Source organism: Manis pentadactyla, chromosome 14 (genome assembly GCF_030020395.1).
Source record: "Manis pentadactyla isolate mManPen7 chromosome 14, mManPen7.hap1, whole genome shotgun sequence".
NCBI classification, from domain to species: domain Eukaryota; kingdom Metazoa; phylum Chordata; class Mammalia; order Pholidota; family Manidae; genus Manis; species Manis pentadactyla.
Window position 1 is genome coordinate 72,924,362 of NC_080032.1, and position 25,665 is coordinate 72,950,026.

The 25,665-nt window shown below is 36.9% G+C and overlaps 1 protein-coding gene across 1 annotated transcript in view; it reads right to left on the reverse strand.

The window, feature by feature from the left end:
- EPS8 (epidermal growth factor receptor pathway substrate 8) overlaps positions 1-6,901 on the reverse strand; it is a 183,301-nt gene extending 176,400 nt beyond the window's left edge. Inside the window, exon 1 of the mRNA XM_036908960.2 lies at positions 6,765-6,901. The gene's annotated coding sequence lies outside the window, so the exon portion shown is untranslated. The remainder of the gene's footprint in view (positions 1-6,764) is intronic.
- Between the last annotated feature and the right edge of the window lie 18,764 nt (positions 6,902-25,665).

Here is a 25,665-nt window from a genome sequence, read left to right on the forward strand (position 1 = left end):
GATAAGAAAACTAAAGTCTCTGATTTCAAAGCTCATTGCTTGTTTGTCTACTTAATATGTACTCCCTTTAGGTCTACACTCTAGTGAATGACTGGTTATCTCTCTTCTCTGGGTTCCCTAATGATAGAAGGCAGAGATCCTGTCTTATTTATCTTTGTATTCCCAGAGTCTGGCACAGAACAGATACTCAACAAATGCTCATTTAATGATGAATGAATGAAATATAATAATCTTCAACTTCTACTGTGAGGAAAAGCTCAACCTCTTCTAAACATTCTAAACATACTTCTGTAAAAAGATTATAGTATGTGCTAATTCATTAAACAAACATTTTGTTAGTATCATATGTGATGTCATGTGTTTATAGATAATTGAGATTCAGTTCCCTGCCCTCAAGAAATGTATAATTCAGTGGGTGAAAGGAATAAACAATGATGTAATGACATTACTTGTTTTATTTTTCTTAATCCCTCACAATTTCCTTTCTTTAAAGGAAGCTCATACTTTATAAACATGACCCAGCACCTCATATCTCTGCATTAGTAGGATATAGATCAGTCAACAGAAAAAAAACAAGAAAAAGAAATTAAGGAATCTGCATGAATCTCAAAAACATAATCTTCTGAGCCATTCTCATTTAGCTCAATAGTCATTTAAACTGTTATAAAGTGTTAAAATAATAAAATCAAGGACATACTGACATATCCTTGCAGTTTTTCTTTTATGAGAGACAGCACAGACAAGTGGAAAATGCATTGGTTTGGGAGGAAGGAAGATCAGTTTCCATCCCAACTCTGTCTTTTTCTCCTCACATGGACCATATACAAGTCACTTAATCTTTCTGAATGTATTTCTTACCTGTAATATGGAAATAAGGACACATGCCTTAAAGAGCTCTTACAAGAGTGAAAAGAGATAATGTACATAACATGTGCCATCAAAGTTTTTATGTCAGATTTCTCTAGATGCTTCTTGAAGGCTATTGATTCTAACTGTAGTATAACAATATATAAATACTTCTGGCCTCAATGTCAATAACACAAAGCGTTTACCAAAACAAAGGAAATTGAAAAAGCCCATCTGTACAAGAGGAGTAGCATGGAATGAGATTCAAGACCACATAGTTAAATCTCAAGTTTTTAGATGGTAGAGGATCTTCTTAGCATATACCCTGCAAATCCCTTATTTCAGATCCTCTTCATGAAAAAGAAAAAAAATTATTATTTCCTATGGTTATATCTAAAAGAACTGACAGATGTCACTCTGAATTAACAATTCCATATTCCACAAAGAACTATCTCTGAATTGTGAGGAGGAGGAAAGTGAATTATGTACAATGTCCAAGAACCAATCTCAGCTATCTATGTAGTATTATGTTTTCATTTCCAATTCATTTATTAACTGCTTCTTTTCTAAGCAATTTTGCAGGACATGTTTAAAAAAACTAAATAAAAACACTTTCCTCTTCAATGTTAAACCTAATTTATAATCTACCTCTGACTAAAAAATCACATTTACTTGGTACTGGTAAGTCCAGAAGTCCATAGGCAACAAAAAAAATCAATCTTCACAGACCTTATGCCTTTCACAAAAATTAATTTAAAATGGATCATAGACTTAAATATAAAATGTGAAACTATTCAACTCCTTGGGAAAAAAATAGTATAAAATATAGATGGTTTGGCCATGAGTTTTTAAACATGTCACCAAAAGCCTGCCCATGAAATGGATAGTTGGCCTTTGTTAAAATTAAAAACATTTGTTTTGAAAATACCCTGATTAATAGAATAAAAAGGCAAGCAAGATTGGAAAAAAATATTTCTGAAACACATATCTGATAGAGTGATTGTACCAAATAGATATGAAAAATACTTAAAACTCAATAAGAAAACAGACAAACCTATATAAAAATGGGCAAAAGTTCAGAACAGACAGCTCACCAAAGAAAATATACAGATGGAAAATAGCATATGAAAAGATGCTTAACACCAAACCTCATTAGGGAATGGCAAATTAAAGCAATAATGAGATATTGCTAGATACCTGCCAGAAAGCATAAAATCCAAAAAACTGACAATACCAAATGCTGACAAGAATGAGGAGCAACAGGAGCTTGCATTCATTGCTAATAGGAATGCAAAATGGTAGAACCACTTCTAGAAAACACATTGGCAACATCTCACAAAGCTAATCATAATTCTATCAAATGATCCAGCAATCACATTCCTAAATATTACCAAACTGACCTGAAAATTTACGTCTACACAAAAACTTGCCCATGAATATGCATAGCAGCTTACCAAAAAATGGAAGCAACCAGGATATCCTTCAATAGATGAATAGATACACAAATTATGAAACATCCATATAATGCAATACTAAGTTACAGAAAAGAAAATGAGTTATCAAATCACCAGGAGACATGCATGAACCTTAAATGCATATTCCTAAGTGAAAGAAGCCAGTCTGACAAGTCTGTATGATTCCAATTACATGCTATCTGGAAAAGGCAAAACTATAGAGACAGTAAAAAATATCAATGGTTGTCAGAGGAGGGGGTTAAGGGAGTGACAGGTGAAGCACAGGGGTTTTTTAATGAGTTGAAATTATTTTGCATGATACTTTGATACTGTAATAATGAGTACATGAATTTATGCATTTGTCAAAACTCACAGTGCTTTACAGGACATGAGTAACCCTAATGTATGAAAAATTTTTTTAAATCATTTAGACAGTCAGAGGGAGCCCCAGATAGAATGCAAATTGTAACAAAAGGATTTAATTGTATTTTAAATGTGTGCAACAATCTCACTAAAGGGGATAAGGGGAAAAGGAGTGTAACTTGTAAGATTAAAAGCAAAATAAACTACACATAAGCACTGTACTCTACTTAATAACATTGTTTCCCACTCTCTGTAAAGGGAGTACAGGCTAACAATTTTGATATACTAAACATATATAATGGAACTGAACAATTAGGTAAATGGATGGCAGACAGTAGGAGCCAGTTTTCTCCTTATGGCTAGAGTGAGTTTACAGATAAGTAAGGAGAGGAGGCCACAATGATACTAATGGTAATGGAGTAGAGTAAGAGACATTCATATGAAATCATATTTAGCTTAATACAGATGCATGTGGTTACACAGAGAAATATACACAGATAAGTATATATACATGGGTTTTTGTACACACATGTATTTCCTGCTCCGTGAGAAAACAGGGCCTAGAAGCAATGACACCCCAGTTACAACAAGAACACCTAGCATCCAGATCTTGGCTTCTAATTCCATTTCCCAATAAAATGAACCATATTCTTTCTTGCTGATTCTAGGACTGGGGCAGGAAATGGAAATACACAAGATGAGCCTGGAGTATCTTTTAATGCTAGAAAGTAAGAAAGTGATAAAAAAAAAAAACTCAAATTGATGGAGATATATCAAAGGGACACGGGAGCCAATTCAAATAGCTCCCAATAGCAAAAGCTGAAACAATTTGAGTAACAAAATAAAGCAGTATTAGATTATAACCCCTGGTATACAACATATCTATGATTCCAGACCAATAAAAGTAAATGAGTAAATAAATGAGAAGAGACAAATTTGCCATGTCAAACAAAGAATTCTAAATAACTTATACAGATTGCCCTCAAGGAGAAGCGTAACTCTTCACTCCTTAAGTATGGGCTATGCAGTCACTTCCTGCTCAAAGGACAGCATGGAAAGAAAAATAAGAGTGACTTATCAGTGCAGAAACGTAACAAACACTACCTCAGCTAGATGATCAAGAACAATATGAACAGTGAGTAAATCATGTTGATAGTATGTAGTCTTCATTTGATGTTACAAAAACAGCACTCTATCTCTGTGATCTTCCTCCTCAAAACCCAAAATCCCAGTCCGACCGTGAAAACAAAAATTAGACTAACTCCAATAGAGGGGAATTCTATGAAATACCCAACCAGTACTCCCCACAACTGTATAGATAATCAAAAACAAGGGAAGTCCAGCAAACTGTAATGACCAAGAGGAGCCGAAGGAGACATGACAGCTAAGTGTAATGTGCTATCTTAGATGACAGGCTCCTGGGACAGAAAAAAAGATTTTGATAAAAACTAAGGAAATCCAAACAAAGTATGAACTTTAGTTTATAATGTACCAATACTCATTCATAAATTGTACTAAATACTAAAGTAAAATGTTAATAAGAGGAAGAATTGGATATCGGGGTATATGAGAAGTCACTGTACTAACTTTCCACTTTTTCCGTAAATCTAAAACTGATTGGAAAAGAAATTAAATATTTAATATTTCTAGAAAATACTGAAGAGGTTGTTGTGAAGCACTGAAGAACTTCACACTTTCCCTGCATATATTAAACTTCAAATATTTACAACTGCTCTTTTACAGAATTTTTAAGAAAATATTTTCAATCACTGACAGCTGCGAACAATTGTATGCATTAATTCCCAACAGGGATGTAATGTAGCTGAAGTACTTTACTAAAATTACACTCTTCCCCCTTACAAACCAGTGCAGATCCTGAAAGGTTGCTAGCTGTCATTAACTTAGATTGTTTTGTGATGATCCAAATAGCTACCAAATATGTTTAATACAACTCAGAAAAGTTAACCTATATTTTATGTAAATTAAATCAGTGCTAAAATAGTCATCCAACAAACTTCGAGCATTCTAAAGAGAGAATTGAGAAAAACTATCATCTTTTATTCTGGATACTTTATTTTCTTACACAAACCAGAGGTCAAGGGAGCTGCTACAGAGTTAAGATAGGTAAACGAAGAAAATCGGAGTCAGAGGAAGAAGAAAAAGTAGTGGGTGAATATGCGTGTAGTATAGTGTAAGAACAAGAAAGGACTTGGATTTGAAATGTATCAAACAAAAACACTGAAAGCAAAGAGTAGAAAGCCTGTGTTGTAACATACTAAAGGACTGATATCTGAAAAGTCTCAGCAGAGATTAAAAATTGAAAGTAAGAAAAACTAGAAATGGAAACAAAATCTTTACACTTGGTCAGAAACAAACAAAGCATTCAAAATTAGACATTAGATCCCTGATAGGAAACAAACTAGAATAAACCATGCTGAAGAAACATCACCTTAAATACAACTTAATTTAAAGTATTACTCCGCTATTAATAAAAGACTGATAATTACTGTAAAATTATAGTGGAAAGTGGGAGGGAAAAAAGATTTCTTAAGAGAATGCATCGAATATTGTGAACAATAGTTATATCAGAATAGTAGAATTAAAAACAAGTCTTCCTTTTTTCCCCTGCTGTAAAGTGAATGACTTGTGGAATTTTTTTAAGTCAATCTATGAATTGTGCACTAAAGGCATTCCATGTTTTTACTTTTGTGATACATTCTACTCCACCCTTTACTTAGAAAGTGCATTGTTTTTCAAATTGTAAGTAAAAGTGCAAATCCATGACCCAAAATATTCCACACTAGCATTTTAAGAACTATAGCAATATGCCCAGAAAATTCCAATTCCAAACAGGAAATCTATACTAGGTGAGAGAGGATAACATTTACTTTAGTATCAATGACCACATGATCTAAATTACTAGGGCACACTTTCCAAACCCAAGCCCCTGTAGAGAAGAACGGTCTCCTTTCCATGGAAATAAACAGGCGTAAACACCGCAACATAGTTACTTTGTTATGTGTATATAAAGAAGTCCTCTGAGAATCCTAATTTTCTTATCTCCCAAATAAATAATCAAACTATTCACATGCATCTGAAACCAAGTTTTATCTAAACTCTTAAGATACCAGCTATTCCTGCGTCATCTCAGGCAAGTAATGAAAACTTTTCAAAGAAAAGCAGTAATACATTTCATTGAAATATATTCTGTAAAGGCAAAGTCCAATTCCTAGCGCTCTATACGTCCGTGGATTTCAAATCCTAATACCACAGCGTCCTACTACCCCTAAAGACATTCCATCAGTACCATGAGTACTACTAACGAAGGATTTGAGAAACAACCCAGAGAGCTTTCCGGGCAAAGATTCTACATAAAGACAGTCTTTGCAAGAAAAGTAGAAAGAGTGAGCGTAGGAGGCGCGAGCAGGGTACACAGTGGTGGGGAAATCCTCTCCAGAGGCATAAACTGACAGACACTAGAAGGCCGTCTTCCTGAAAGTAAAATGGTGAGTGAAGTGGAGCAAGCTCAGGAGAAGTCAACAGGAATTAGGAGAGTCAACAGGAATTTGTTTTGAACAACTGTTCAAAAACAAAGAGTTACCTTAATTTAACGGGGTATGCGATGGTGGGACCTTGTCCCAAAGTGTCGATCTGAAAAGACACCCCCCACCCCCAATCTGGGAGTGGGGAGGGTAGCTCTCGAAACCCCACGCCTAAAATAAGCCGTGAGAATATTCGCTCTGTAGTCGCCCCACGGACCAGATAAGGGCAGGTGTACCTGCGAAAGCTCAGGTTGCCAGGAAATGTCACACGGACGCCGCATCTCTGCCCAGCCTGCCCGGAGCCCGGAGCGGGGCCGGCCGGGCTGCCGAGGGGCTGCGACCGCTCCGCGGCGCCCACGACCCCGCGCGCCGACGCGCTCCGGCGGCAGCGTCCCCGACACCTGGCTCCCAACACCAGTTGCAAGCAGTCAAAGTGAAGGAAAGCGGACGCGGCGCCTGGCACCGCTCCATCCGAGCACACAAAGGCGGATTTTTAAAATCGAGGGAGAGTTCCAGCCGACGGACCCCCGGCGGGCGCCCTTCGCCGAGGAGCTCCTACCTTGGATCCGCCCTCGGGGCCGCGGCTCTCCGCCGAGGTGCCGCGAGCCCAGGCAAGGCAGGAGGCGGCCCGGAGAGAGCCCCCGAACCGGACCGCGCCCCTCCGAGCCTCCGCGAGCCGCAGAGCCGCCGTCCGCCCGCAGCCGAAGAGCGGCGGTCTCCCGGGCGAGCACAGCGCCGGGCGCGCGCTGGGCAGGACCGCCGCGCCCGCCGCCGCCGGCGAAGTCTGGAGCTGCCCGCCCGCTCCCCGCGCGCCGCCAGAGCCGGCCGCGCGCCGCGCATGCCCAGAGCCCCCGCGGGGGGCGAGCAAGCGAGCGCGTGCGCGCCGCGCGGCCGGAGCCAGCTCCGCCCTCCGGGTCTTGCAGGCAGCCGAGCCGCGGAGTATCTGGTCGACGCCAGCGCAGGAGGCGAAACAGGCCAGCGGAGCCGGGTGAGCCAGACAGTGGCCGGGGCAAAAGACGCAGGGCGCCGCTCCAAGTTATCAAGACCTCCATCAAAGTCCGACCCAGGGTCCGAGGCGCTCACGGGTTTCCAGAAGTGCCCTAGCAGGACCGACTAGCAGTTGCAAGAAGCCGCAAGAGGAACAGTGTGCAGAGAGGTTCTACCCTTGGGCAAGAGTTGATGTCCCAGGGGAAGGGAGTGATCCTGTTACAGCGCAGCAGGTCCTGGTGCACAACTGGTGGCCATTGCCCTACCCACAGTAAACCTGCCACACCCAACCACCGCCGGCCTTCCTCGTCCTTCTCCAGCCTTCCCACCTATTTCCCTCTTTTGTTACTTTCCTCTTTGTCTCAACTCATGCAGTAAACTGGTGACACCCAAGGGCCTCCATTCGGTCCCTGAGAGTCTTTAAATTGCTGGTCCTAGCTGCAGCCAGCAAGCCCAGACCGGCTTTGCAAACCTGTCTTGGATCCCATTTTCACAGAGCTCTTGCCAAGAGCCTGATGCGGTTTGAAGTGATGGAGGCCTTTTTCCTGTAATGCCTCTTGTAACTTAACCAGCCCTCCTAACCTTTGCCTCCTCTCAGAGTAGCTCACAGAGCCACTAAAAAAGAAGTCTTCCTGTTTGTGAGCATTGTATTTTCTTACTATTAAAGCACCTCATTTGTCATGGCTATGCATCCCCAGTCCTGTTCTAACTTTTTTCATGTCAACTGACTCCCAAAAGTTAACGAAATAACTATAAAGTAAACTTGGTTATAATATACTAGACCTGGTTGCTTTGTGAAGCAGGAGAAAAAAAGCTGTCAGGGAGGGGTAAGTGAAATTTCAGACCAATGTGGAAATCAAACCATTATGCAAAAAGTTAGGACATATTTTAAGTCCATTCCCCTCTCCAAAGTAGGAATTGTCTCTCCAATATTTCCACCACACCAACTTCCACCTGACCTTTTCCAATGTTGGAAATCTCTGTTTTATCAATATTATGTATCATCATGATTATTTATTGTATATTTACCTATACCAGAAACTTCTGCTCTTTCTAATTCTTAAAATGGGATAGGTCTTACTATACCTAGTTAGCAGGAAAAAGAAGCTCAACAGTTTCATTCCTCTTGCCAAAGGCAAAACTAATGCCAGAACTAAAATCTAGGTCTTAACTGGAAAACCTGGATTATTTCACTTGTGAACATCAAATCACCTTCCTCAACTTACACCACTGGAGCTGGGTCTTCCCCTAGGAACCACTTACCTGTTTATAGTGCCACCATATGCAAGTTTTTCCTTTCTGATAATCTCATTTGTTAATCATTGTGTGTGGGATGAAAACTATGTAGGATGGAATGAAAGTAGGTACATGGAGTAAATTAGGTCTCCCAGATGTGGAGTGAAGTAGCAAAACTTGAGGAACAGATAAAGTGTACAGCTGGGTGTAAAACCTAGATACAGAAAAAGTAATTGTAATGGTTGAATGTAATTTCAAGAGTAAGAGTTATATCTAAACTACCCAGAAATTAAATGTATTCTTCAAACACCCCTCTCAGCTCCAATCTCCTTATCTGACATACAAATATCATACAGGGACTGCTGTATATAACTTTGTAGGAAGTCTTAAATCCAAATAATGCAAAATGTATCTGTGGATAAATTAGGGCAAGTATACTGTAGTTTACAATATTATTATTTTAATGATCTAATTTAAAGCATATCTTGATAGACAAGTAATTTCATTTTAGCTACCACATCATTATTACTTAGCACTGTTGAAAAACAACCAGTTGCTTAGGTTATTACATTTGCACTCACTTTAGGAGGTGCTTGGGCTTGCTGCTTACCTTGTAATTGATGTTTATATTTCTTGGTATGGTTCTTTACATCCACTTGGGTGTAAAAATTCACTTTTAGTCTTTGGATGCAAAAATGCTATATTTTATTATATACCATTTAAGAAGATGTATGAAAATTTCGAATCATGAAAGTGAAATGTTATTAACAGACATTTTCTAAGGGTAATCTTTCCTTTACCTGCAAGAAATGTTATTAGACAAAAATAAATGAATGACAACACCCCTCTATCAGAAATGGACTGTTCCAGTTGGTGGAAAATCAGTTAAGGACATAGTTGAATTCAACCACACCATCTATCAACTGAATATAATTGACATTTATCTACTATATCCAACAATGGCAGAATACACATTCTTCTCAAGTTGAAATTCATCAAGATAGACTTCATTCTGTGTCACAAAATACACCTTAATAAATTAAAGAGAAAAGAAATTATATAGTGTATACTTTCAGAACACAGTGGAATTAAGCTACAAATCAGTAACAGAAGGATAACTACAAAATTCCAAAATACATAGAGATTGAACAACACACTTCTTAGTAAAACATGGATTAAAAAAAGAAATGTCAAGAGAAATTTAAAAACATTTTAAAATTAAAATGAAAATACAACTTATCAAAATTTGTAAGATGCAGCAAAAGCAGTGCTTAGAGGTAAATTTATAGTATTGAATGCATATATTAAAAAGAAGAAAGATCTAAAAGCAGTAATCTAAGTTTTCACTTTAGGAAATTAGAAAGAGAAGAGAATATTAAATCCAAAATAAGCAGAAGAAGAGAAATAGTAAGAATTAGAGCAGAAATCAATGAAATTGAAAAAAGGAAAACAATAGAGAAAAATCAGTAAACCCAAAAGCTGCCTTTGAAAAGGTCAATACAATTAATGCTTCTATCCAGGCTAAGTTCAAAGAGAGAGAGAGAAAGAAGACACAGAATAATACCAGAAATGAAAGGGAAACATCACTACAGAGCTATGGACATTAAATGATTAATAAAGGAATACTATGAACAACTCTAATGTCTACAAATTTGATAACCTAGATGAAATGAACCAGTTCCTTGAGAGACACAATTTGCCAAAACGCACACAAGAAGAAATAGATCATTTGGATAGGTCTTATCTATTGAGAAATTGAATCAATAATTAAGGTGTTCCAAAACAGACATACCAGGACCAGAAGGGCTCATTAGTGAATTCTATCAAGCATTCAAGGAAGAAATTATAGTTATTCTCTATAATCTCTTTCAGAGGATAGAAGCAGAGGGAATACTTCCTAACTCATTTTATGAGGCTAGCATTACCCTAATATCAAACCAAACAAAAGTATTACAGAAAAAGAAAACTGTAAAGACATTACAAGAAGAGAGAACTCCAGACCAATATCTCTCATGAACATACATGGGAAAAAATTAATAAAATATTAGCAAATTGAATCCAACAATATCTAAAAAGAGTTATACAACATGACCAAGTGAGATTTAACCTAGGTATGCAAGGCTGGCTTAACATTCAAAAATCAATTAATGTAAGGGGAACCCTCCTACACTGTTGGTGGGAAAGTAAATTGGTATAAACTCTGTAGAAAGCAGTATGGCAGTTCCTCAAGAAACTAAAAATAGACATATCATTTGATCCAGTAATTCCATTTATAGGAATTTACCCAAAGAAAACAAAATCCCTGTTTCAAAAGGATATATGCATCCCTATGTTTATTGATGCACTACTTGCAATAGCCAAGATATGGAAACAACTTAAGTGTTCATCAATTGATGAATGGATAAAGAAGATGTGGTACATATATACAATGGAATATTATTCAGCCATAAAAAGAAAAGAAATGCTGCCATTTGCAAGAACATGGATGGATCTAGAAGGTATTATGTTCAGTGAATAAGCCAGGCAGAGAAAGACAAATACCATATGATTTCACTTATTTGTGGAATATAAAAACAAAGCAAAACAGAAGGAACACAATAGCAGAAGACTCATAGACACTGAGAAGTGACTAGTGGTTACAAAGGGAGAGGGGTTGGACAAATGGGAGAAGAGGGTAAGGAGGAATAAAAGGGCACAATAATTCATAATAATAAAATAAGTTGGTAACAGAGATGGTAGTACAGCATGGAGGATACAGTCAATGATTCTGTAACACCTTTCTATGTTGATAGATAATAACTGCACTAGAGGGGGTGAGGATTTAATAAATGGGTAACTGTCGAACCACTGTGTTGTACATTTGAAACCAATATAAGATTGTGTATCAATGATACTTTAATTTTAAAAAATAATAAAAAATAAAAATTTTAAAAAGGGAATACAAACATAACAGGTAGTGATAGAAACTTTCAATTGTAAGAGCTTTAAAATTATATAAATTGTCTAAACTTCTAATCTTTGTGCCTTTGGCTTTGGCCTTTAACCTTAGAATATCTTTCTCTATTCCAATATCTGATACATATACATCTATCATATTTTTTTAAAAATCAATTGTCATCATCACATCAACAGGCAAAAAAATTAAAAAATCACATGGTCATATCAATAGGTGCATAAAAACATTCAAAAATCTCACACCAAATCACGATTAGAAACTCTCAGTAAAGAAGAAATAGAAGGGAATTCCTTCCATTCTTGATCAAGGAAATTGATCAAGAATATCTACAAAAAACCTCCAGTTGACATCACACTTAATGGTGAGAAACTCATAGCTTTCCCACTAAGATCAATTACAAGCAAGGGTGTCCCCTCTTACCAATCCTTTTTAGCATCACACTGAAAGATCTAACTAATGCAATCAATCAAGGAAAGGAAATAAGTATACAGACTAGGAAAGAAGAAATAAAACTGACATTGTTCACAGATGACATGATTGTCTATGTAATAAACCCAAAAGAATTGACCAAAAATACTCCTAGAACTATTAAACAATTACAGCAAGATTGCAGGATATAAGACTGAAGTACAGAACTTAATTGCTTTCCTATATGCCAGCAATAAAAAGTAGAATTTGAGATTAAAAACACAATACTATTTACATTAACAACTAAATAAATTAAATACTTTGGTATAAATCTAACAAAATATGCACAAGATCTATATGAAGACAACTACAAACTGATTAACAGAATCAGAAAAGTACTAAATAAGTGAACAGGTGTTTCATGTTTGAGGATAGGAAGATTCGGTATTGTCAAAATGTCAGTTCTCTCCAACTTGATTAATAGGTTCAGTGCAATTCCAATAAAAGTTCCAGAACATTATTTTGTGGATATTGACAAACTGATTTTAAAGTTGTATGGAGATGCAAAAGATCAATAATTCTCAACACAATAGTGAAAGAAAACAATAAAGTTGAAGGACTGATACAAGCTGTCTTCAAGTCTTACTATAAAGCCACAATAATCAAGACAGTGTGGTGTTGGCAAAAGAATAAAGAAATAGATCACTGGAACAAAATAGAAAGCCCAAAAATAGGCCCACATAAATACAGACAACTAATCTTTGGCAAAGGAGCAAGGGTAATACAATGGAGCAAAGAAAGTCTTTTTAACAAATAGTGTTAGAACAGCTAGACATCAAATGCAAAAAATGAATCCAGACACAGACCTCACACCCTTCATAAAAACTAATTCAAAATAGATCACAGACTTAAATGTAAAACATAAAACTGTAAAACTCCTAGAAGATAAAATAGGAGAAAACCTAGATGACCTTGAGTATGGCAATGATGTGTTAGATACAACATCAAAGGCATGACCCATGAAAGAAATAATTGACAACCTGGACTTCATCAAAATTAACAATTTCTGCCCTGTAGAAAGATAATGTGAAGAGAACAAGAATACAAGCCACAGACTAGTAGAAAATATTTGCAAATGACATATGATAAAGGACTATTATCCAAAATATACAAAGAACTCTTAAAACTCAACAATAAGAAAACAGTTTCATTTAAAAGTGGGCCAAAGACCTTAACATATACCTCACTAAAGAACATACACAGATGCTAAAGAAGAATATGAAAAGATGCTGCAAATTATATGTCATCAGAGAAACACAAATTAAAAGAATATTGTGAAACCACTGCATACCTATTAAAATAGTCATAATCTAAAACATTGACAACATTAAATGCTGATGGAGATGCAGGGTAGGAACTCTCATACATTGCTTGTGGGAATGCAAAATGGTAAGGCCACATTGGAAGAACATTGGTGGTTTCTTACAAACTAAACATATTCATACCATAAAATCCAGCAACTGTACTCCTTGATATTTACCCTAAGGAGATTAACACTCATGTCAACACAAAAACCTACACATGAATGTTTATAGCAACTCTGTTCATAACTTGGAAGCAACCAAGAGGTCCTGCAAATAAGTTATTAGATAAACAAGCTGTAGTATATACAAGCAATGGAATATTACTCAGGGCTAAAAAGAAATGAGTTATCAAGCCATGAAAAGATGGGGAAATCTTATATGCATATTACTAAGTGAAGAAAGCCAATATAAAAAACTACATATGGTGTGATTCCAATTATTTAACATTCTGGGAAGGAAAAATTATGGACACAGTAAAAAGATCAGTGGTTGCCAGGGTCGGGTATGGGAATGAGTAGGCAGGCAATGAGGATTTTTAGGCAGTGAAAATACTCTGTATGATACTATAATGATGGGTACATGTCATTATACATTTGTCCAAGCCCATAAACTGTTCAACACCAAGGATGAACCCTAAGATAAAGTATGGAATTGGGTGACTATGTGTCAATGTAGGTTTATCAATTGTAGCAAGTGTACCACTTTGGTGGGGGATGTTGATGATGGGGGAGGCCATGAATGTGTGGGGACAAGGACTACATGGGAAATCTCTGTACCTTTAAATTTTGCTGTTAATCTAGAACAGCTCTAAAAAACATTAAAGTCTTAATTAGACGTAAATGAATAAATAATAAGTGAATATACAGCACTGCTTATGCATGGACTAAATCTTTTTCTTTTCTTTTTTTTACTAATAATGTATTCATTTTCTATAAAGGAAAGAAAGTTCAAGTGTTTGGATAAAAAACATTCAAAAGGAAGACCTTGAATTTTTTAATTTGGTGAATGTAAAGTGGTCATTCATTCAACAAATACTTTTGGAGTCAACTAATAATTATAATTTAAAACAATAATTAAGCTGAGTCCAAAATTACAGTTGAAATAAGAGGACAAATCAAGGGAGTGAGGAAAATTGAGAATAGAGACCACATGAGACACATAAAAAATTAAGGAAAATTTAAGGAAAATGGAGGAAAGAAAATTAAAAATACAGGACACGGAGAGCTTTGTCAGGCAAGGAGCTCTTTGTCTTACACCATGTAGTTTTATGTTTGCATGTTTATTTAAGCTTCAGAGAGAAAGGTGAATTAGATCATCTGAAGACTTCTCCAACTATAAAACAACTGGATTCTGTGTAAAACATACTTTGATATGCATTGCTACCCTCTCAGGAAGTGAAGAAAATCTCTGAGTCCAACATAGAAAGGAAACAAAATAAAATCACTGAAATAGGTCGAGTGGGCAGTAATCTTTTAAATACGCCTTACACCAGCTGCAAGCTGATCTTTCAACTCCTACCTGTTAGCTTACCACCCTGAAGGGAAATCAGAGTAGTCTCAGGTCCTTCGGCCCCTGGCTCCTAAGACAGGTATATACAAATATTACCCAGAGAAAAATAACTTCAAGTTAGTGTTCCAGTATTTCCCACAAATTAACATCAACCAAATAGGAATTCATAACCAAAGATCACAAGACATATAAGAAAATTAATAACCATGAATGAGAATCAGCAAAATAAATGAATATATTTAGATTTGTAAGGCAAGAAAAATTATGATCTAGCTGTTTAAAGAAATAAAAAATTAAATCATAAATGAAAGTCTACCTAAAATGGCTAGGTAGACATAAAAAAGAATCCATCAAGAAGTTTTGGAAAGGGAAATATGTAATTGTTGAACTCTGAGACTCAATGGGTTAGACAAAGCTAAAGGGAAAAATGTAAGCAGCACAGAGGGGAAAAAGGGAAAATAGCAAAGATGAAGAGATATGGAAGATAGAATGTGAAGATTAACATTTATCTAATCAGAATCCTAGAATGAGAAACTAGAAAGAGCAGAGGCAAGGGGTGAAAAGACTAAAAATCTTAGATTAGATTATGGATTATAGCTGATAATTTTTCAAGATAAATGTAATTCATGAATCCACCAAGAAAGGAAGTACTGGCATATACCTGTAGTAAGGAGAAATACCCCATAAGAAAGTTAAATGGAGAAAGTGCAACACATACATGTGTCAAATAAGATACATGAAAAGAAAAACAAACCAAGGTACACTATAGTAAAATCGTAAAGCATCAGGAATAAAGGTCATATTAAAAGCCTTGAGAGAAAAAAGAAATGTACCTACAAAGGAAGTACAAGTAGACCAAAGAATTTTCAATAGGAATAATGGCAGCCAGAATACAGCAGGGTATGTTCTAAATGCTGAAAGAAAGAAAATAACTGTCGACCTACAGTTTTGTGTCCAGAAACATTATAGTTCCAGAACAGAAATGGAATGAAAATAGTTTTAGATGAAAACTTTCCTTTTTACCCCTTTTTACATAGACTTTTAAAGCATTCTTTTAGATGAAAGCAGTGACCCAATAAGAAATAACGAGATGCAAGAAAAAATGGTGAGCAAATAAGCAATAAACATTTGGGGTAATCTAAAGAAACTTGGTTGGTAAACAATAACAATAACAGTAAGTATAACAATAATAACGGCAATAATATCAAATTTGTGGGATTAAAAAAATTAAGATATTGGAGAATAACATTTAAATCAGGAGGAGAATGAGCAGAGTTGAATTCTTGTCAAGTCTGTGTACTTTTTTATGGGGGTTAAGATATTAATTTTAAATTTCCTTAAGAAAAATATCCACAATAAGAGTCAAGAGAAACTACCAGTATGATATTTATGATGTCTAAATGCTTTATATGTATTAACTCATTTAAATTCTCATGACAATCTTCTTACAATCTCCATTTTACAAGTGAGGGGAAAAGATAACCAGACAGTGCAAAATCCTGAGCTATAAGTCATCCAACCAGTACGTGATGAAGCTGGGATCTCCACTCAAACAGGCTGGCTCCAGAGAACATGTTTCAGATGGTTATGTTCTACAGTATCTTAAAGACTCTGAAAGAGTAGGCCTGGAATGTAGAAATCCCAAATCAGACAAGGAAGGAAAGGCAATAAGAAATAGACATAACAGTCAATCCGTCTCTCTATTCTGTGCAGAGAAAAAGAAAGAAATACGAGGAAGAAGTCTAGAAAAGGGGGTCAAATAGAAGAAAGTAAAGACTGCAGGGAAAAACATCCAAATACGTAAGTAATCACAACATAAATGGACTAAACTCCCCACTTTAAACAGAGTCAAAGCAGCTTTGAAGAGTATAGCTATGTACTATTTACAAACATAAGAACATAGAAAACATGAGGTATATCAGTTATAAAGTAATAAAAAGAAGATTGACGTAGTATAACTACATCACACACAATGGACTTTAGGATAAAAAGGCATTGTTGAGATAGAAAGAGAGTCACCACATAATGATGAAATCTACAAGGAGAAATAGATAAACCCACCATTATACTGAGAATATTTCAATACCTTCTCACCTATTGATTAATTATTGATAACTCCATGTATATAAGTAGAGATATATAGATAGACAACATTTATAGATTACGCTGTTGGCATACAGCAATTCGAGAGTACACATTCTCTTCAAGCCCGTAAGAAATATTTACATAAATTAACCACATGCCTAAAATATTTCAAAGTATTTGTATTATCTAGACCAGGGATTGAAAAAATTTTTCTGTAAAGAGCCAAATAGTAAATATATTAGCTTTGCAGTAATACATTATTAGCCTCTGTTGCATGTACTCTACCACCATAGTGTGAAGGCAGCTACTGACAATAAGCTTATGCTCTTCAATTATCTTTTCCTGCTGCAGGAGCAATGATAGTAGTTAGGCAAATGGTCATGGCTGTATTTCAATAAAACTTTATTTAGGCACGCTGAATTTGAATTTTATATAATTTTCACATGCCTTAAAACATTATCCTTCTCTGTGTTTTTGAAACATTTAGAATATGCCAACTATTGTTAGCTCTCCAGCTGTAGAAAAATAGGTACCAGGGTGGGTTTGTTGGTCCTTGATCTAGCCCTTGTAATCTCTTGTTCACAAGGCAATAGATTTAGAAATCAATAGTAGAATAATTTTTGAAGGATTTCAATTTAAATTTAACTTAGAACTTAAAAGATAGTGCTTTTTAATTTCTAAAGATTAACTTAAATAAGTGGGATTTAAAATTAGGCTTCCAAATAACTCATGGATCAAAAAAGAAGTCATGAATGAAAATTTAAAAATAAGTAGAATTGAAAGAGAAATTTTAGTATACTCAGATAATGAAATATTCTATAGCAGTGAACATGAGGAAACAACAGCTATGTTCAGCAGCATAGATAATGCTTAGAAACATAAAATTGAATGAAGGTCACAGAAGATTATGTGCAATAAATTAATTGCCCTTTTTACAAAGCTCAAAAGAAAGCAAAACTAAATGATATATTATTTAGGAACACATATATTTGTTAAAAACTAGTATGAAAACACCAGAATGTTTATCATAAAATTCAGGATAAGGGGCAGCTCTGAGGGTCAGGAAGAGGGATGGAACAACGAAGCTAGCACAGATAAACTGCAATAGTATTGCAAGGTGAATCATAGGCGTTCACCTGAGTTACTATCCTTGATTCTTCAGAAGGAAAAGACTGTTGAATTGTATACAGCAAGGAGGACTAACTGCAGGGAGATAGCTATGGCTATGGGAAAGCAGAAAGAGATGAGACAGAATGACAGAGGAACAAAGCTGTGCTCCAATGTGTGGTAAAAGTGATCAATTTCTGTTCTCTTATTTACCTGGATACAGGTCATCAGAATACCTCATTGCCTATTACCACTGACCTTTGAACGATTGATGAGCTTTGTAGATAAAACAATTCTTTCTGAGCAGGACCACAGATATTCCATTCCTAATTTTAAATGTGCAAGTTTATTTTTTGAACAAAATAGCAGTAGACTCAGAGACACTGAGAAATGACTGGTGGCTACCATGGAGGAACAGCTGGGGTGGGTGGGTGAGGAGGGGGATAAAGGGGTACAAAATTCTCAATCATAATATAAGCTGATCATGGGTACAGTGGTGCAGCACAGAGAATAGAGCTAATGATTCTGTAGCATCTTCCTATGTTGACAGATAGTAACAGCACTAGTGGCGGTGAGGAGTTAATAACGCGCGTAGCTGCTGAGCCACTGTGTTGTATATTTAAAACCAATATATGATTGTGTATAAACTATACTTCAATAAATAAAAAGTTTGCTTTTACAACAAGGTTTTATTTCCTCCAGAGATTCTAATACTTCTGTACAGTTGGGGGAAATTTAATTTTTGAATCTGAGTTATTGATCCATTTACTAGTAACACCTGAATATTCTTTAAATTGGAAGAGACATCGTGTTTGAGATAACTGTGTTGCTCATTCCAGAGAACTGGAGATTTGCCACTTGAAGACAATACTTTTCTCACTATTTACAGCTTTTTGTAGTTGATTCTCTCTCGGCGTTTTATTTTTCTACTTGTGTCTGAGCAAGAAAGCAGATGAGAATCAAAGAAGAAAAATAAAATAACTGTGGAAAAAAGTAAACCTTCAAAAAATCATCAGTTTTAAAGATAGCCATAAAATGGAATTCTATCTCATGATTGAAAAGAATGAGGTAGTGGTATTAACGACTAACTTTGATGGACATCAGGATATAAAGTTATTAAGTCAGGGGAAGGGGCGCAAGGCAAGTCACAATACATTATGTACTGTGAATTCTTTTTACGTAAAAAAAGAATAACAGCTAGAGGAGTAGAAGCCAACATTGTAACAGTGTTTTTATGGGGAGCGAGGTGACAGTGTAGCTAGGAGTTACTTTCACTATTTTAGTTAATATAATTTATAATATTTGAATTAGAAACCACTATATTATCTTAAGGCAAAGAAAATTTAACATAGTAATATTTTACTATCTATTGTGAATTTTGTGTGTTTTGAATTCTTTACTCCTAGAACTCAACTAGATTTTTGAGATTTCCCCCAGTACTATTTAAAGTTGTCCTTTTGTGTCTTTAGGTTACTGAGCTAGAATAACCCTCTGGCTATTTAACAATTCCCCTCGGGTACCTCATTGGCACTACAAACACAGACTCTATTTCCTTAAGTTGGCACCCAGTTTTTTTCTTCATTGACAGCAGAATCTTGGTGGGTGGGTGACAAGGAGGTGAGAGCAGGTGGGGGACAAAACAAAACAAAACTTCTATCAAACCTGGAAGTTTTTAAAAACATATTCCCATCACTGAATAGCTTTTTCACTCAGATATCCCTGGTGCTCAAGAAAACTCCAACAACCTTAAGGATAATTTCTCTGATGACAGTGCATAAATCCAAATTTTGGCAAGGCAACAACAAATATATCCCCAAGATCCCACGTCTAATTTCATCTTGAAGGACTCAAACACACACACACACACACACACACACACACACGCACGCACGCACGCACGTGCACGCACACGTACAGAAAAATCTCTGAAGTGTATTATAAGCTTGTTGGCTTTCCAAATACACTACAACTTTCCTTTAATGAATTCTTTTTAAAAATGCAAAGCTTTCAAAGCACTTCCCACACTTTATCTTATCAAGCAAAGCATTTCTTATCTGATTAACCATAGTTATCACTGTGCTCAGTCATGACTTAACCTCGCAGGTACAAAACCCTTTATCCAAAGCCCTTGGAACCAGATATTTGAACCTTGTGAAGGTAATGTGGTGCTTATACCATATATTCAAGACACCCCTGGCAGTTTCTGTAATTAACATATTATTTCTGCCACAAAACATAACCACACAAATTAGAATAAAGTTCGTAAGTACCTTCATATCAGTTCAGATCAGATTTGCTGCCAAACAAGTACAAATCAGGTCAGCTGTGTGACCAAATGAAATCTGAAAAACAAACCACTTTTAAAAGAAACTAGTCTTGTGACTTTAAGTCACAGATAAAGCATTATGCACCTGTATGCTGGTGCTACAAAGGGTAACTACATTGTTTGGCCTGGACTGAGAGGCAATCATTTTGCATATTTGGTGCCTGCCTCTTTAAAGTCTTTCTGCCTCCTCTCTGCAGTTGGACGTCCTTCTATCCATTTTGTTGCTGTGACTTCCTCCACCACCTCCCTGTCCTGATAATTTATTACTTTTAAACTGCTGTGATTTAAAAGAAATAGATAAGCAAGCTATAATAATCTATTATCACATATGAAATTAGAGTAACTAGGTTTTATATAAGGAACCCAAAAGTTATTTTATGATTAGATATATGTTTTGTTCACATTCTTGATAACATGTATTTCAACAATTTAGAGTCTTTTTTGTTTGCTAATGACTGACACCTGAATTCACAGTTTCTGAGGTTATTATTCTTTAAAATGTAACTCCAACTTCCTGCTCTAAAAAGAAAGAAGGAAGGAAAGAAAGGGAAAGAGGCAGAAAGAAAGAAATTCTTATTTTATAGATGCCACATGCTTTCAGGGACTGACATCTTGCAAAAACATGTTATTCTAATATATGCATATATGACCTTTGGTCATTTGAAAATAAGCTGAAGTCTGAAATCCATTCACTCTTGCACAAAAAAATAGATTATGATAATAAATATTAAAGTATTTATAAAACCATAAAGTACAATCTCAGCGTGACATTTTTACATAATCTCAGTCAGTTGCCTGTATTTTTCTTCTTTGCTCAATGTGCAAGTTCTTCCATATCCAGCCCCGCCCTATACATTGATCCCCATTTATTAGCCCTCCAGATGTGAGCCTTCCCACAGCCCCAATATGAAGAGCCCATCGGTGGCACCGCCTACACAGGCCACGCTGATCATTGCAACACATAAGCAGCCTGGGAGGAGGGGAGGGTCATGAATGGAAATCAATACAGGAAAGTTCATGATTCAAGGTTCTAGGAAGGAAGTTGCCAAAGCCGGTAAAAGATCAATATGAGGTGCTAACAGAGCAAGCTGATGAAAAAAGGCTATTGAAACAGTGGGAACCCAGAAACCCGATCATGTGACTTCAGCATAAGAAAGCCTCTGATTCATCCATTCAGCAAAGGTTCAAGCACCTGCCAAGTACAGGGATAGACCCTGGGCATACAAAAAGGAGTACAAAATGGTCCTTGCCCTATTAACAATTAAACAGACATGAACAAATAGTGACAGCCACATGCCATGCTGTAAAGCACAGTGTAATATACCAAGCACTATCTGAGGACAGAAATGAATGCCCAACTCTGTTATGCAAAATAAGGCTGGAATCACGGAGACTCACTCTTCCACCATGCACTGACTGCCTTCCAAGCCAAGCCCCTTGCTGTTCCTCAAGCAATCTGGCATGCTTCCACCACGACATCTCAGCACTTGCTGTTCCCTTGCCCTGGAATGCTCTTCCAGATTCTACTCAGCTCACTCTCTCACTTCATTCAGGTCACAGCTTAAATGCTACCTCATCAGAAAAGATTTACCTGACCTATCACCCTATTTAAAACTATACCCCCAGCAACACTCTCTCTCTCTCTCTCTCTCTCTCTCTCTCTCTCTGTCTCTCTGTCTCTCTCTCCCTCTCTCCCTCTCTCTCTGTCTCTCTGTCTCTCTCTCCCTATTGCTTTACACCACCTTTTCTCACAGCACTTATCACAATCTGAAATCATCTTATTCACTTATTTACTGTCTGTTTCCCTCATGTAAGTTCTGTGAGGGCAGGGATTGATCAGTTGTATGTGCTGCTCTATCCCCAGTACCAGAGTTGAATGAATGAAGAAGGAGAAAATGAAGCTGAGAAGTAAAGAATATTTAGCAGCTTGTTAAGGGAATTAAGGACACAAAACAGGTACAAAGATTACAAAAAGGAGTCATGACACCTTGGAAGGAGTTTGGAGGGAAATAAAATGATCCATGCTTGGTACACAGTGGGTTTTCATGAAATGATGTGAGGTAAATAAGTGAGTGAGTGCATGACTGAATTAGTGATCAGGTTTTTGTCTTAGAAAATGTGTGAGTGTAGGTTGAGGGAATAGAAGATAGGAAGTAGAGGCAACTTAGAAGGCTGGCCTTCTAAAAGGAGAAAACAATGATGACCTGAACCAAGGAAGTGAGAACAGAGAAGAGAGACTACAGGTGAGAGGCAAGTAGGATTGTCACATGGCTGAATGTGGAGGAAGACGATGCAGAAAGAGGATCCGATGTGGCGTCCAGATGGGTGGTGGTGCCACCGACTACAGGGAAAACCAGGCTTGGTGGCAGGAGGCTGCACTGGGGAGATAATCCATTCTGTGTTGGACATCTTGGGATTGAAGGATCTTTGTGACAGGCAGAGACAACTACTAAGTGGTTGGAAGTGTAGACCTAAGAATAAAGTCAAGACAGAAGATGGATTTGGAATACTATGTATACCTCCCTCCTCAAGAAAATATATTAGAATAAGAAGACAAAATTTAAGGATAATTTAAGAAGTGAAGAGGCAGAGAGAGGACAAGGAGTGTTGACAGAAAACTGAAAAGCAGTTAATAGGATGATGAGAGGAAAACTAGAAAAGTATGAGTGCCCAGGGAAGAAATGTGTGCTGTCCTGATGATGAATGTACCCAGCCTCCTGGCGCAGAGCAGAGAGACACTCAAGTACTTACAACAAAGGGACTGTAAAAAAAAAAGGAAAGAAGGAAAAAGGGAGGGATGAACACACACTTAGAAGGAGAGAATTGGTTAACAGTAACACCACAAAGCAATAAAAAAAGATGATACCTAAGAACTCAAATGCACTTTATTAAGGGATTACGATATGCCCTAGACCATTTTAAGCTGTTTTCATGGCTTGACTAATTCACTTCTCACAACACCCTTGTAAAGTGCAGATGATCATTTTGATTCCTACTTTATAGATGAGAAAATGAGGCGCAGACAGGTGGACTTGCCCAGGGTTACACAGACAGCAAAGGGCAAAGGCAAGATTTAAAGTCCAGGCATCCTACTTGGAAGTCCACGCTCCCACCGCCGGAACAGTGTGCTTAGTGAGGCAGTTGGGTGAGGCCAGTTTCAATGGGGTGGCAGCTCTGTGGCCTGGGGAGGTGAAGGGAAGATGAGGACGCAGAGAGAGCACCTGTAGGCTGCTTAAAGGGGCTTCGCTAGGAAGAAGGGTGGAATACTAGCTGGAAGGGAACATAGGAGTGACAGAAGCTGTTTTGTGTTTTTAATGAGCAAGCCTGGAGTATGTGGACTTGCTGGATTCTGTTTACATCACACTCTAGTAGAACTGCTAAAAGAAAAATGAGGGGGTTGGATGAGAAGACACCCAGATTACTTCCAGTTCTGATTCTACTCTTCCACAACTTCGCAATTCTTTCTCAGTGCAGCCAGATGGAAGATTTCACTTGCTAACATTAGCTGGAAAAATAACTTAATAGGCTTTTTAAAAGTATTTAAGTAGAAACCTAAGGGCCCATTTTTTCTAGTTTCCTTTTCATGAACTTTTAATCTTTCCCATCCTGGTCTGTGATACTTCTTTGTCCTTACGAGAAATCTAAAGTTTTTATTGTCTTTAGATTTGGCCTAATGATATGTTTTTGCTTTCTTTTCTAAAGTTAGGAGAGTAGGAGTCAAGGTCATCTGTGTTCATATTCTTTTTCTCCATTAACTTTTTCCTATTGTACTCCTCCTTCCACAGGAAAAACTTAATTTTAAGTGCAGTCAGTCACAGAAAAGCCATAATGTTTCTTTCACAATATGTCCTGAATTAATGTAATCATCTATGTTGTTTCCTGCAATCTACTAAATATCCCTTGAAACTTATCAGCTTTTCTCCCAACCTTATCTTTCTCTTATGCAAAACTTCTCCCTTCCTCTTCCTCCTACGAGCACTGCAGTGGACCCATACCAACCCCAGAAATTACACTAGAACTTCATTTTAGCTCTGTACTCACTGCACAAAATCCTTTCTCAGCACATACCCTTCAGTTACATACATTCCTGTCTTTTTTATAAGTTGGCACAGCTTTTCCATCTCTAGCTGTTCCTTTTCCTACCCACACAATGTCAGTTTTCAATTATCCACTAGTAGGGCTGTAAGATGGGGGGAGAGTTTGGCTACAGGAAATATAGAACTCATTCCCTTTCTGGCTTTGAGATGTGTTTTCACACTTACCAAAAACTGGCAGATGCCCAGTTTTGGAAGATTACAACACTTTAAACAAAGCAAAACTACTTGGAAGACATGTCTCAGAAAGAAGTAGAAAGCTATCCACTTAAAATCTTTGCTCCTTGCTCATTTCTGTTCTTGACACTCCTCCATATGATGGGTGAATGGCACTATCTCTCAGACAAATGCAAATAATCTTCATAGAGAGAAATCTTTATTTTCCTCTATGAAGCATGATATCTTCCCAGTGCTCAACTCCCTAGAGCAAGGTGATAAAGTGTTTCAGGTTCAAAGGCCGTCTCTTTAAAGTTCCTGATGCGCTAGCTTCAGACAGGAAAGAGAGTAAACAGAGACAGCAATGATATCATAAGTGAATCAAGTTATAATGTTTATAAGAAGTTGAAAATAAAACGTGTCTGACTAGTACCAATAATTGACTGTATTCACATCTCTCTTGACACATATGAACACCAACCCCATGGTTCAATTAGTAGTGATTTTGGCAGGCATATGCAGCAAGCGAAGGTGAACAGAGAACAGATGAGGGATCACTGCCAGTACAGACTGTAGCCTAGACTGTAATAGCACCTCATTACACAGAGACCTAAAATGTTTTGTGCCCACAGGCAAACCTTCTCTAGAAATAGCAGAAATCTCCATACCTCTGAATCCAAATAATGGTTTGCGCCCTTTATCTGTACAGGCTGTGCACCTGAGACTATAAAAGATTTTAGAATACTCAGCAGTGATCTGGCGTAACCCAAGTACTTCACTACATAGTTAAACAACTTTTTCAAATATGGCCAACCTGATGACTCTAAGCCGATTTCATCAGCTTAATCTGGAAAGTGTTCATTTTACTTTTGGTAAAAATTATTTTTACATTATGTTGTATAATAAAAAATAAATAATTCCTTCATTCTCTTCTTATTCCTGATCACTCTTGATTAAAAGAAAGAAACTAAGTTGTCAAATGAGGAAAATATTGCATTGGCTAAGAATATGGAACTTTTTAGCTTAGAACAACTAAGTGACAAATGATCAATGCAAATGCTTTCTATTAAAATTTTATGTCTCTTTTTAGGTATTAAAAAAAATGTGAATAGGTGATTTATGCCATCTAATCGTGAGAACTCACTTGTGTGAAAATGTGAGGTTCATCTGCAGAAGGAAAATTTTCCCTCTAAAGAGTTCTTGCATGGATCCATTTTCTATATTCCTAGGGC